This window comes from Saccopteryx bilineata, chromosome 2 (assembly GCF_036850765.1).
Source record: "Saccopteryx bilineata isolate mSacBil1 chromosome 2, mSacBil1_pri_phased_curated, whole genome shotgun sequence".
NCBI lineage: Eukaryota > Metazoa > Chordata > Mammalia > Chiroptera > Emballonuridae > Saccopteryx > Saccopteryx bilineata.
In genome coordinates, this window is record NC_089491.1 from 143,519,466 (window position 1) to 143,533,596 (window position 14,131).

At 38.9% G+C, this 14,131-nt stretch overlaps 1 pseudogene; it reads left to right on the forward strand.

Annotated features, from left to right (window-relative positions):
* The first annotated feature begins 1,483 nt into the window (after positions 1-1,483).
* On the forward strand, positions 1,484-12,282 carry LOC136322338 (small ribosomal subunit protein eS7-like; annotated as a pseudogene).
* Positions 12,283-14,131: the final 1,849 nt, after the last annotated feature.

Genomic DNA, 14,131 nt, shown 5'->3' on the forward strand with positions numbered 1-14,131 from the left:
TCTGTCTCTGTGTGTCTCTTTCTTCATCTGATAAGTGAGAATAATACCTAAGTGTATAGTGAACCTCATTCCAGTTTGCTTCAATATCTATTGTTTATGCCTGTGATCCTAGTGGCATGCCCAGTTTAGCATCTGTCTTGGAATTTTTGTATTTTAACTAAATATTAACTACCATTAAATCGTTCTATTTAAATGAGCCCAGGTAAATTCAGTGTACATCTATTTTTGTTTTAATCTTTGCCATGGTTTGAATTAGTGCATGAGCCATATGTGCAGTGAAGAGAGTTCCCAGTTTAACATGTGGTTAAATCTAAAGACATCCAATGATAACTCAGGCCTCCACTTTTCAGATGGAAAGTAACTAATAGCGCCTTTTAAAAGACAGCATAAAGGGCACTTACTGATAAAATAAAGAATGCTGGGGTGTGAGTAGTTAGAGACAACTAACTCACTGAGTTGGGTGGGAGAAGTATTGAGTGTTGCTGTCCCTGCTGGCCACTTTTTTATTTTTTAATTTTATTTATTCATCTTTAGAGGGGAGAGAGAGAGAGACAGAGAGAGAGAGAGAAGGGGTGAGGAGTTGGAAGCATCAACTTCCATATGTGCCTTGACCAGGCAAGCCCAGGGTTTCGAACCGGCGACCTCAGCATTTCCAGGTCGACGCTTTATCCACTGCGCCACCACAGGTCAGGCCCCTGCTGGCCACTTTTTGTATCATCTGGTTGTACTATTGCAAACTAAAGTCAGAGAGATTTGTATAACCACCATGCCAGGTTTGAGGTCAATAGGAAACATGGAAATTTTAGATTAGGTGTAAGTGAAATATCTGCAAGAAAATGGAGGCGAACCAGTCCTGTCAGAGACATACAGAGTAGTAGGAATGTTGTTGCTACCGTGGTTTTACCAACAACTATTTTTTTTTATTGTTTGGTAATGTGTTTGTAATCCTTTTGGCAGCAGGGAACTCAAATAAAGGAAAATTAATGCTTAATGATAAGTTAGGTACTGATATTTTGTTTTTCAGTAAGGTTGATGATGAACCTATAACTTGTGCATAAAATATTTGCCAACATTTAAGTAAATGGTGATGCTTTTTCAATAGTTTAGTGTCTTCAGATTGTCATGTGACCAATGACAATCTGAAGACACTAAACTATTGAAAAAGCATCACCATTTACTTTTAGATTTAGTTGTTATTTAAAGGAGGTTATTGCTGCAGACAGTAATTTGACACATGTAACAGCAGATCATTGTAGATAAAATTATTTCTGCAATGATAATATGATTACAAACTTGGTGAATCATAGCATTATGGCAAAACAGGGTTATTATTAAATTGTGTAACCAGTGTAGCCAAGATATACCTGGAATTGGTTTTGGTTTACATATATATCACAGATGCATCCAAAGAAGCTTGATATTTTACCAAACAGAAGCTGAGATTTTCAAAATTTTAAACACCTTAACATGTAGATTGTTGTACATGGAAATAGAGTCACAAGAAATTCTTGATGGAATTCAGAGTTTGGCTAGTTATGCTGATATTTGTGATGACATGACTACAGTATATTAATAAATGTTGATTTTTTCAATACATGTGAATTCTTGTTCATGGAAAAATAAGACATCCCCTGAAAATAAGACCTAGCACGTCTTTAGGAGCAAAATTTAATATAAGACACTGTTTTATTTTCGGGGAAACACGGTATGCACAATTAATGTAACCGGATTGCAATGTTTTGAAATAATACTAATTTTGAATACAAAAGTTCTTGGTCATGTCATTATAAGTTTTGTTGCCTTTCATTAATTAGATTTCACCAACACATGAGTCTTCGATGAATTACTTTATAAATCTATGTGCTCTACTTTGTTATTGAACATTTTTGGAAGCAGGTTCTCCAAATTTTCATGACATTTTGTTCAGGATCAGTTGGAAATCATTATTCACAGAATCCCATAAATTGAGTGAAAAACCTTCCAGTTTTGAAGCTTTTAGTGAGTTACAATTATCAAAAACAAAGTTTATAAGATTTAATTGTGAGTAGCCTGAAAATACATCTATATTTGGGTTTTATTCACATTCTAAAATCTTCTTTGGGATTCAGGAGATAGCTGCTTATGTTTATCATTATTAGCCGGTAACTGTGAAATGATTTTTATTGTGTGAAAATACTATGAGAATTCAGTCTCTCAGAACTTAACTTTAGACTCTGTATTCTGCATTAGATGGATTTCTGCCTTATTGATTTCAGTATTTTTTCTAAATACCTCATCTTTTGTAATTCATACATCTTTAAAAACTTTATTCTTATATTGGAAGACTTTATTTAAAAGCCGAAACATTCTAACATATATCATTACTATTCCTCACACATCAGGTAGAACTTTTTTAGTTTTTTGGAGAGCCAATGTAAGTACTTTTTCTAGGCTAGGTACTGTCCTGAATCTTAATAAGTCTGCTAATTAAAATGTTAGATTATGATGTTTTAAGGTTAATATCAATTTCAGTCTAACACAAGCCCTAAAGTCTTGTTTTTTTTTCATTTGTTAGTTATGGCTTTATTAATTTTATTTACATTTTTCACTTTTATTCACAACTTAAGATATTATTATAAGATCTTAACAATCTGGAAACAATTTATTTTGAATGGCACCATGCCACCAAAAAAATTAAGCAGCAAACTAAGAAGTAAAATAAACAAAAAGGGAAAATTCAAGAGTAACAATATAAGGCATATGACTTTATTTAATCCCTAATGTGGGATCAGTATCTCCTGTGTACTCCATGTAAAATGTATGTTAGTGTTGTTTTTGATATTAGTGTTGTTTTTGATATTTCCTTGACAACTTTACTGCTTTTGTGTCTATTTTTCGTAAAGAAAGTATTTCTTTAGCATTTTCCTTTAAATCTTTTCTTATTAGAAAGATTAGCAAGAGGAAGAATACCTTGATACTTTTCTGTTTTCAGCATGGTTGTAATTCTTTCTGTCACTCTCCTCTCTTTCCCTTCTCTCCCTCCTCTTCCCTTCTTTCTTTTCCTTTCCTCCCTTAATCTCTTTATGCATCTCTATTTTACTTGATTCTTTCTTAACAAATAATATTGTAACATATCTATGTTCCTTCTTCCCAGAATTGAAAACTTGTAGTGTTCTTTTCAGTATGTAGCAATAAGTAGTATAGGTTCCTTATATATTGTGAATATTAACTCTTTATCAGATATATGATTTGTAGATATTTTCTCCATTGCATTTTGTTGATGGTTTTCTTGTTTTGCAGAAGCTTTTTTATTTGATGTAGTCCCACTTGTGTATTTTTGCTCTTAATACCGTTGCTTTTAAAAAGATCGTTGCTAAGAGCAATGACAAGATGCTTACTCCCTATATTTTCTTCTATGAATTTTGTGACTTCAGGTCTTACATTCAAGTCTTTATACCATTTTAAGTTGATTTTTTAAAATATGGTGTAAGGTAGGGTTCCAGTTTCATTCTGTGGCTATATCTAGTTTTTTCCCCCAACACCATTTATTAAAAGACTCTCTTTGCCACATTGTATATTCTGGTTCCTTTGCCATAAATTAATTGACCATATATGTATGGTGTTGTTTCTGGGCTTTCTATTATTGGCCAGTGTATCTGCTTTTATGCCAGTACCATACTGTTTCATTACTAGAGTTTTGTGATATCGGTTGAAATTTGGAAACGTAATGCCTCCAGCTTTATTCTTCTTTCTCAAGATTACCTTGGCTATTCAAGGTCTTTCTGTGGTTCCTTAGAGATTTTCAGGTTGTTCTGTTTCTGTGAGAATGGTCATTGGAATTCTTACAGGGATTGTATTGAATTTGCAGATTCCTTTGAGTAGTATGGGCATTTAAAAAATAGTATTCCAATTCATGATCACAAAATATCTTTCAATTTATTTTTCTCTTCTTCAGTTTCATCAGTGTCTTATCGTTTTCAGTATCAGGTGTTTCACCTGCTTTAAGTACTTTTTGCTGTAATTGATTCCCTTTGCTGCAGTGGTAAATGGGGTTATTTCTTTATCTCCCTTTTTGATAGATTGTTGATAGTATATAAAACACAAGTGATTATTATAGATTGATTTGTATCCTGCAATTTTACTGAATTTATTTATTGCTTTTTTTGGGTGGTGTTTTTAGAGTTTCCGTGTTGTCTGCCATTAAAGGTGATTTTACATGTTCCTCTCTGTTTTGGATGCTTTTAATTTTTTCCTTGTCTGATTACACATGCTAGGACTTCCTTACTATGTTGAATAAAAGTGGTGAGAGTGGATCCCTTGTTCCTGAACTTGGAGAGGTTTCAACATTTCACTGTTGAGAATAGTTTTTGTTGTGGGCTTGTCGTTTATGGTCTTCATTATATTGAAGTAAATTCTCCACATACTTTTATGAGAGTTTTTATCATAAAAAGATGGTGAATTTCTCAGATGACTTTTTTGTAGCTACTGAAGTAATTATGTAATTTTCCCCCTTCATTTTGTTTATGTAGTATATAACTGGGATTCCTGTACCAGTGTTGAACTGTCCTTGCATCCCTGGAACAAATCCCACTTAATCTCAGTATATGATCTTTTAATGTAATGTTGAATTTGGTTTGCTAATATTTTGTTGAAGATTTTTGCCTCTATTTTTAAGAGGGGTATTGGCCTACAATTTTCTTTTCTTGTAGTATCCGTGCCTGGTTTTGGTATCATGGTAATGCTGGCTTGGTAAAATGAAATTGGAAGTGTTTTCTACACCTCTATTTTTTGAAAGAGTTTGATAGGGCTTAATATTAGTTATTTTTTAGATGTGTGGTAGAATTCACCAGTTAAGCCATCTGGTCCTGGATTTTTTGCTATTGGATGGTTTTGTAATACTAATTAAATCTACTTTTTAGTAATTGACCTGTTGAAATAGTAGTCTGTTTCTTCATGATTCTGTCTTGATAGATTGTATGTGTTCCAGAAATTATCCATTTGTTTTAGGTTGTTCAGTTTGTGGTCTACAATTGTTCATAGTAGTCTCTTATGATCCTTTCTTTTTATTTGTATAATATCAATTGTAATGTCTCCTCTTTAATTTCTAATTTGAATCATCTTTTTTTCTTGATAATTCTATTTAGCAGTTTGTCCATTTTCTTTAACTTCTTAAAGAGCCATCTCATAGTTTCATTGAGTTTTTTCTGTTGTTTTTTTTTGTCTCTTTTATTTCCACTTAGACATACATGGTAGCCTTTTTTTCTGTTAACTTCACGCTTAGCTTGTTCTTCTTTTTCTGCTTCTTTGAGGTGTAAATTAGGTTATTTATTTGAGTGTTTTTTCTTAGTATAATCATTTATTATTGTAATCTTCCATCATAGAACAGCTTTTGTTGCATCCCATAAGTTTTTATATGTAGTGTTTGTATTTTCATTTCTCTCAAGACATCTTTTTAAATTTTCTGTTTTAATTTCTTTGACCCATAGATTGTTTAGGGGCACGTTGTTTAGTCTCCTCATAAATGTGTATTTTTCTTCTTGTAATTGATTTCTAGTTTCATACCATTGTAGCTTGATATGATTTGTCTTCTTAAATTTATTGACCTGTTTTTTGGATTAATATATGATCTGTCTTGGAGAATGTTCTCTGTGTGCTTGAGAAGAACATATATTTTGCTACTGCTGTATGAAATGTTCTGTATATGTTTGTTAAGTCCATCTGATTTAATATGTAGTTAAGTTCAATGTTCCCATATTGATTTTATATCTGGATGATTCTGATTCTGATTTACATTCCAATATATCTGTTTTTTCCATCTTTACAAGATTCTTCAACACCAGCTTGGTATCCTACAATTCAACTCAATTCTGATAGTATACACCTGGAGATAGTGTTATAGTCCATGGGTTAAAGGCTCAGTCCTATAAGACTGTCCCAATCGTGCCCTCCATCAACTTCAGTCATCAGTTGCAAGTCCAGGATGTCACCTGTGCTTCTGATCAACCAATAATAGATTGGAGATTTCATGAGCCCCTTCTAGGGTCAAATTAATTTACTAGAAGAGCTTACAGAACTCAGAGAAACATTTTACTTACTAGATTATAGTTTTATAGAGGTTCCATCACCCAGGCAGGATCAATTAAATTATTTTCTATTGGCAGCCATTGGACCACCAGTGCATATCCCCTCCTGTGGGGGGAATTAAAGTTCCAAACCACTAATCACATGGGCATGTCTCTTGGCAACCAGCTCCATCCAAGTTGTGTTTCCAGAGTCACTTCATTAATATAACAGAAGATACCTTTTATGCTCTCATTTAGGAAATTCCAAGGGTTTTAGGAGCTCTGTGCTAGGATTGGGGATAAAGAACAAATACATATTTTTTATTTTAATCACAGTATCATAGTAATCAACTTGTTGAATGTGGGGTATTAAAGTCTCCTATTGTTATTGTAATGTTTCCTATCTCACCCTTCAGCTCTGTTTATATTGGTTTTATTTATTAAGTACTCTTTTGTTGGGTGTATAAATTTTTATTTATTTTTTTGGCAGTTTTTTATTTACTTTAAGAGAGAGGAGAGGAGACAGAGAGACAGACTCTCACATGCGCCCTGACCAGGATCTACCTGCCCCCCACCCCTCCACCCCAGCCTGGGGCCGATGCTCTGCCCTCAGGGACCATGCTGACAACTGAGCTATTTTTAGTGCCTGAGGCAGAGGCTTTACAGAGCCATCTTCAGTGCCTAGGGAGATAAGCTTAAACCAATTGAGCCATGGCAGTGGGAGGGGAAGAGAGAGAGATAGAAACAGAGAGAAGGGGCAAGGGGAGGGGTGCAGAAGCAGATGGTCACTTCTGTGTTCTCTGACCTGGAATTGAACTGGGATATCCATACGATGGGTGAACAATTGACCAATTGACCACTGAGCCAACTGGCCAGGGCTCTTTTTTGGGGGGGGGGCAGTTTTATAACTTTCTTCAACAAATGGCAGTTAGTTTTCATCCACATTAACTGTTTGTTGACTTTTGAAATTGATGATTAGTATTAAGTAACCAGCATATAGAGCTTGTTTGGTGAATCTTCATCCTCATTACATTTTCTTGACAAGGTCAGCCAGATACGGTATGGGACATTCCTTGTTTCTTTGGCCCAGATGGCTTTGTTGAGCCTGGTGTCAATGCGTGTATCTGGAGGTCCCATCCCCTTTATGGCAAATTTCTGGATCTATTGTATTTGAGTGCCTGAGGGACATGCTTCTTGAAACCTACTCCATGAATATGCTTGTGAATGTTGATGGTGTACTCTCTGGTCACTACCCCATTTGTTGATGGCAGAACAGCCCTTCTTCTTCTTGCCACTCTTATTTTCAGGAGCCATTATCTCAGGCTCAAGTTGGAAAGAAAGAGAGAGAGGTAATATGAGAGAGGGAAAGCAGGGTTGCCTATAACTAATTATAATATATCCTCTTGGTGAAATTACCTCTTTATCATTATGTAACAACTTTCTTAGTCTCCTATTACTGTCTGTGGCTTAAAGTAGATTTTATCTGATTTAAGTATAACTATCTCAGTTTTTTTTTTTTGTTTCTATTTGCATGGAATATTTTTTTCTATCCCTTCATTTTCAGTCTATAAATGTCCTTAAACTAGAGAACTAGAGGTGAGTTCCTTTCTTTTCTTTTCTTTTTTTTTTTTTTTTTTTGACCAAGAGAGAGAACCAGAGAGAAGGACAGTTAGGGACAGACAGATAGGAAGGGAGAGAGATGAGAAGCATCAGTTCTTCACTGCGGCACCTTAGTTGTTCAGTGAGTGCTTTCTCCCATGTGCCTTGATGGGAGGGGGGGGGGCTACAGCAGAGCGAGTGACCCCTTGCTAAAGCCAGTGACCCTGGGGTCATGTCTGTAATCCCACACTAAAGCCAGTGACACCGCACTCAAGCTGGTGAGCTCATGCTCAAGCTGGATGAGCCTGTGCATTCAAGCTGGCGACCTCAAGGTTTCAAACCTGGGTCCTCCGTGTCCCATTCCGATGCTCTATCCTCTGCGCCACCACCTAGTCAGGGCGGAGGTGAAGTTCTTGTAGGCAACAAATAGTTGGGCCGTGTGTGTGTGTGTGTGTGTGTGTGTGTGTGTGTGTGTTCGTGTGTTCCATTTAGCTACTTTGTCTCTTTTGGTTGGAGAATTGAGACCATTTACATTTAAAGTAATCATTGTTATGGACTTACCATCGCCATTTTGTTAGTTGTTTTTTGGTTGTTTTGTAATCCCTCTGTTCTTTCTTCTCTTACTCTCTTCATATGTGATTTGATGATTTTTCTTTAGTGTTATGCTTTGATGCCTTTTTCTTTCTCTTTATCTATGATAGGCTCTTACTTTGTGGTTACCATGAGTCTTACATAAACATAACAGTCTATTTGAAGCTGATAATAACTAACTTCAAACCTCTATCAAAGTTCTTTCATTCTTACCTTTTATATTTTGATAGCACGTTTGCATTATTTTCATTGGGTATCCATTGTTAAATTATTGTGGTTATAGTTATATTTAATAATCTTGTCTTTCAACCCTTATTTCATTAAGATCTATTTTTGGAGACCTCTCTTTGCTTTTGTTTGGAACATTTTCCTTTGTTTCTTTATTTTTCTTGACCCTCTGTTTTGGTTTCTGCAAAGTAGATAAACAGCCACTTCTCCCAGTTTGACTGAATGGTCTCAGCAGGAGATGAAGCACCTTGAACAGCCTGGCCCTAGCTCTTGATTGTCTCTCAGGTTTTGGAATTTCCCAACCTCCTTCTTTGTTCTTAGTGTCTCTCAGTAGTTGAGAGTCTGGCAAGATCCATACGTATCTTAAAGGGGAGGATCACAGTCAGCATCTAGTCAGGCGTCCCCAAACTACGGCCCGCGCCCTGCGGCCATTTATCCAGCCCCCACTGCACTTCTGGAAGGGGGACCTCTTTCATTGATGGTCAGTGAGAGGACCACTGTATTTGGCAGCCCTCCAATGGTCTGAGGGACAGTGAACTGGCCCCCTGTGTAAAAAGTTTGGAGACCCCTGAATACTAGCTGATTGGAAGTTTGACCCTCAGGCAGCAGCTGAGGCATGTATGTAGTTAAGACCCTTCCAGGAAGAAACTGGGTGATGAGTTGTTTTTTCCAATCCTTCTTTGCTGAACCTAGTGTTCTGGATGGTGTTCCTATGATGATTAAGAATTATTTCTACATGGCCCTGGTTGGTTGGCTCGGTGGAGCATTAGCCCAGTGTGTGGATGTCCTAAGTTCAATTCCTGGTCGGGGCACACAGGAGAAGTGACCATCTGCTTCTCTACCCCTCCCCCTTCTCCTTTTCTCTCTCTCTGTCCCTCTCTCTTACTCCCTCTCCCTTCCTTTTCCCCTCCCTCAGCCATGCCTCGATTGGTTTGAGTGTATTGGTCCGGGTGCTGAAGATGGCTCTGTTGAGCCTTTGCCTTGGTTGCAAGCATGGTCCCAGATGGGCAGAGCATCAGCCCCAGGTTCAGGTTGTTGGGTGGATCCTGGTTGGGGCGCATGTGGAAGTCTGTTTATCTCCTCTCCTCTCACTTGGAAAATAATTAAAAAACAACAACCATTTCTGCCTGGCCTGACCTGTGGTGGCACAGTGGATAAAGCATTGACCTGGAATGCTAAGGTTGCCGGTTCAAATCCCCGGGCTTGCCCCGTCAAGGCACATATGAGAAGCAGCTATTATGAGGTGATGCTTCCCATTTCCCCTCCTACTTTCTCTCTCTCTCTCTCTCTCTCTCTCTCTCCTCTCTCTCTCTCCTCTCTCTCTCTCAGAAAAAAAAATCCATCTCTCTATATAGAGATAGATATATTCTTATGTAATACATAAGAACTATTTCTGCCTGGTATGTGGTGCTGAGGTTACCATTTCAAAACCCTAGGCTTGCCTGGTGGCAGCACATATGACAAGCAACCAATGAACAACTAAAGTGAAGCAACTATGAGGTGATACTTCTCGTTCCTGTTCCCCATCCTCCTCTCTCTGTAAAATCAATAAACCTTAAAAAAAAAGAAAAGAGCTATTTTTTTCTTTGTTACATTCCTATGGGACTATGAATATAAGACCCTTTGGTTGTTGAAGTGAGATGATTTGGAAACCTGCCCTTCTGGTGGCTGTCACGAAAGCTGTGGCACAAGATAAGTGAACAAGCTCCTTCTGAGGACCTACTAGCAACTTAGTATTATTATTAGAGTGGGCTGGAGGGATAAGACCTGAGAGGTGTCTGAGGGCTTCTCTGGTCTTGGGAAAATAACACGCAGCCCCTCGATGCCCCCTATATTAGAAGCCTTGCCGTCAGGCAATTTTGCCTGATTTCTAGGCTGAGTCCTGGGGTGATATCCAGTTAAGAATCTTGTCTAGCCTGACCAGGCGGTGGTGCAGTGAATAGAGCATCGGACTGGGATGCAGAGGACCCGGGTTCGAGACCCCGAGGTCCCCAGCTTGAGCGTAGGCTCATCTGGTTTGAGCAGGGCTCACTAGCTTGAACCCAAGGTCGCTGGCTCGAGCAAGGGGTCACTCGGTTTGCTGTAGCCCCCTACTCAAGACACATTTGAGAAATCAATTGATGAACAACTAAGGAGCCGCAACAAAGAATTGATGTTTCTCATCTCTCTCCCTTCCTGTCTGTCTGTCCCTCTCTGACTCTCTCTGCCACACACACACACACACACACACAATCTTTTCTAGAGTCCTATTGTTTTCATGAATGAAAGCCCTTTTGGCTATAGAGCCAGAGCACCCAGTGCCCTGTTAAGCTGGGCCACAGGTGTGGTTATAAACACAGTTCAGGCAGATACTGGTAACTTGGAGTGCATTGGAAGAAAAAGGCAGGTTAGGTATCCTTCAGATTCTCTGGTCTCTGGGGAGGATTGCAGTCAGGGAGGGCTCTGAGAATTATAAGCTTGGATTTTGTGCAGCAGCTTTTATAGTATACAGGTAAACCTTTTGAAGGAAAGACTGGGAGATGAGTGATATGCCTGCTTCCTCCATAAGTCTGGCATCTCCTAGACCAGTGGTAGTCAACCTGGTCCCTACTGCCCACTAGTGGGCATTCCAGCTTTCATGGTGGGCAGTAGCAGAGCAACCAAAGTATAAATAAAAAGATAGATTTAACTATAGTAAGTTGGGTTTGTTTTTTTTTGTATTTTTTGTATTTTTCTGAAGCTGGAAACGGGGAGACAAACAGACTCCCGCATGCACCCGACCGGGATCCACCCGGCACGCCCACCAGGGGGCGATGCTCTGCCCATCTGGGGTGTCGCTCTGTCGCGACCAGAGCCACTCTAGCGCCTGGGGCAGAGGCCAAGGAGCCATCCCCAGCGCCTGGGCCATCTTTTGCTCCAATGGAGCCTCGGCTGCAGGAGGGGAAGAGAGAGACAGAGAGGAAGGAGAGGGGGAGGGGTGGAGAAGCAGATGGGTGCTTCTCCTGTGTGCCCTGGCCGGGAATCGAACCCGGGACTCCTGCACGCCAGGCCGAAGCTCTACCACTGAGCCAACCGGCCAGGGCCGTAAGTTGTTTTATAGAGATTTATTCTGCCAAACTTAGCAATAATTTGATATAAAGTACTTGGTAAGTAATTATTATTATATGTTTTAACTTGCTGTAACTCTGCTTTATAAATTTTATAAAGTAAAGTTACTTCCCTACTTTATAAATCACCATTACTGTGGAACCAGTGGATGGTTAGAACACGTTACTACTAACAGAGATACAAAAGTGGGCGGTAGGTATAAAAAGGTTGACTACTCCTGTCCTAGACTCTCTTTGAGTTGGAGGTGAACTCGGACCTCTGGGCCAGCTTCAGGAGCTGAGTGAGTATAACAGCAGCGAAGGAAATTGAAGTTGGTGGCAGTCGGAAAGCTATTATACTCTTTGTTCCTGTTCCTCAACTGAATTCTTTCCAGAAAATTCAAGTCTGGCTCGTATACGAATTGGAGAAAAAGTTTAGTGTAAGCACATTGTCTTTATTGCTCAGAGGAGAATTCTGCCTAAGCCTACTCAGAAAAGCTGTACAAAGAATAAGCAAAAGTGTACCAGGAGCTGCTCTCTGACAGCCATGCACGAAGCCATCCTGGAGGACTTGGTTTTCTCAAGGGCAATTGTGGGCAAAAGAATCCATGTGAAACTGGTGGCAGCTGGCTCCTGAAGGTTCATTTGGATAAGGCCCAGCAGATTAATATGGAACACAGGTTGAAACTTTTTCTGGTGTCTATAAGAAACTCATGGGCAAAGATGTTAATTTTGAAATCCTGGAGTTTCAGTTGTAAATAAATGGCTAAATAAAATACCATGTACACACACACACACACACACACAAAATAAATGGCTAAATAAAATACCCTGTACACACACACACACACACACACACACACACACACGTTATTGACCCAAAGAAATAGGGACTGCAGAGCATCTAGCATCTTTTGTAGTTGCAGGTAGTTGCAGGAGCTGCAGCAGGATCAATGCCAGTGATGCTAGCACTGTCTAGAAGTGGCGATGCTCCAGTCAGGTGATGATGTTCAGTTTTCAGCAGTGCCAACAGTGGGGGCTTTAGAGACTAATTATGACAGGATTTTGACTGGGATCACATAGCTCCCTAAACAACTTCTTTTTTCTTATTCCTGTTGCCAAATCTACTACTTTAGCTTTCTTGGCAAATCTGTTGGCTAACCCAGTTTCCTTTTAATAAATTTTCTGTTTAATTTAGCCTGAGTTGCTTCTACTTTCTTGAAGCTAAAAATATTAACTGATGCAGTCTCTTCTTTTAGACATATAGTATGACTTAGTAGCATTGGTTGCCTTAATAATAATTTACAATGTTTTGTTTAAGAAATGACCTTTTATTTACAAGTCAGGATCCTTTTTCATTTTCACTGTGGTCTAGCGACTAATACACTGATCTCGCAATTGGTCTTGAGTTTCTAATTAGTTTTTATTTTTTTTTCCCATAGGAATAGGTATTATGTAGTATATATAGTTTGGTGAGAACTGCAAGAGCAACCTGGACAATGGAGAATCAGCCTGGAATAAAGTCACTTGATTTATATGTATATGAAGACTGTATTTAGACTTTGACATGTTCCTCATTCTACTGAGCTTTATAATGTGGTAACTGCTCACAGAATCGATAATTATTATCTCTTTCTACAGATTATTTATTATCTCTTTATACAGATTATTTCTTATATAGTATTTCTGAACTTTGAAAAGTAACTTTGCTTTCTATGCCTAAACTTTTTTTTTTAAATTTTTTAAATTTTTTTATTTCTCTGAAGCTGGAAACGGGGAGGCAGTCAGACAGACTCCTGCATGTGCCCGACCGGGATCCACCCGGCACGCCCACCAGGGGGCGATGCTCTGCCCATCCGGGGCGTCGCTCTGTCGCAACCAGAGCCACCCCAGCGCCTGGGGCAAAGGCCAAGGAGCCATCCCCAGCACCCGGGCCATCTCTTCCTCCAGTGGAGCCCTGGCTGCGGGAGGGGAAGGGAGGGTCAGAGAGGAAGGAGAGGGGGAGGGGTGGAGAAGCAGATGGGCGCTTTTCCTGTGTGCCCTGGCCGGGAATCGAACCCGGGACTCCTGCACGCCAGGCCGACGCTCTACCACTAAGCCAACTGGCCAGGGCCTCTATGCCTAAACTTTAAAAGGATGGGGAATAAACTGAACTTTAAGGTCCACTCTAGACTTAGCATTTGATGAGTCAATGAAATGTAACTTATTAACATTTTCTTTTCTAAAGTTTGAAAGTCAATAATATAACTTATGATGCTTCATGGAGCTGAATATACCAGATTCTTTGCTCAATGAGCTCAAAATGGTCAATTAAGACATAACTATTAAGAAATATGGTAAAGAACAAGTTCACTAAATGGCAAGAGTCTGGAGGTATTCAGTGATGGTCATATTCATGTAGCTTATGAAAATCATTTGGAAAATGAACAACTTTGTATATTTACAATTCATATACTTAGGAAGTAATATCCTACACTGGTTAAAAACTTCAAAATTATAAATCTTGGGTTTGAATATGAGCTCTATGATTCAGTGTGTTTGTGGACAGTTACTTAACCTCTCTGTGTCTTAGTTTCTTTATCAATAAAGTAGGAATAAAATTATAAC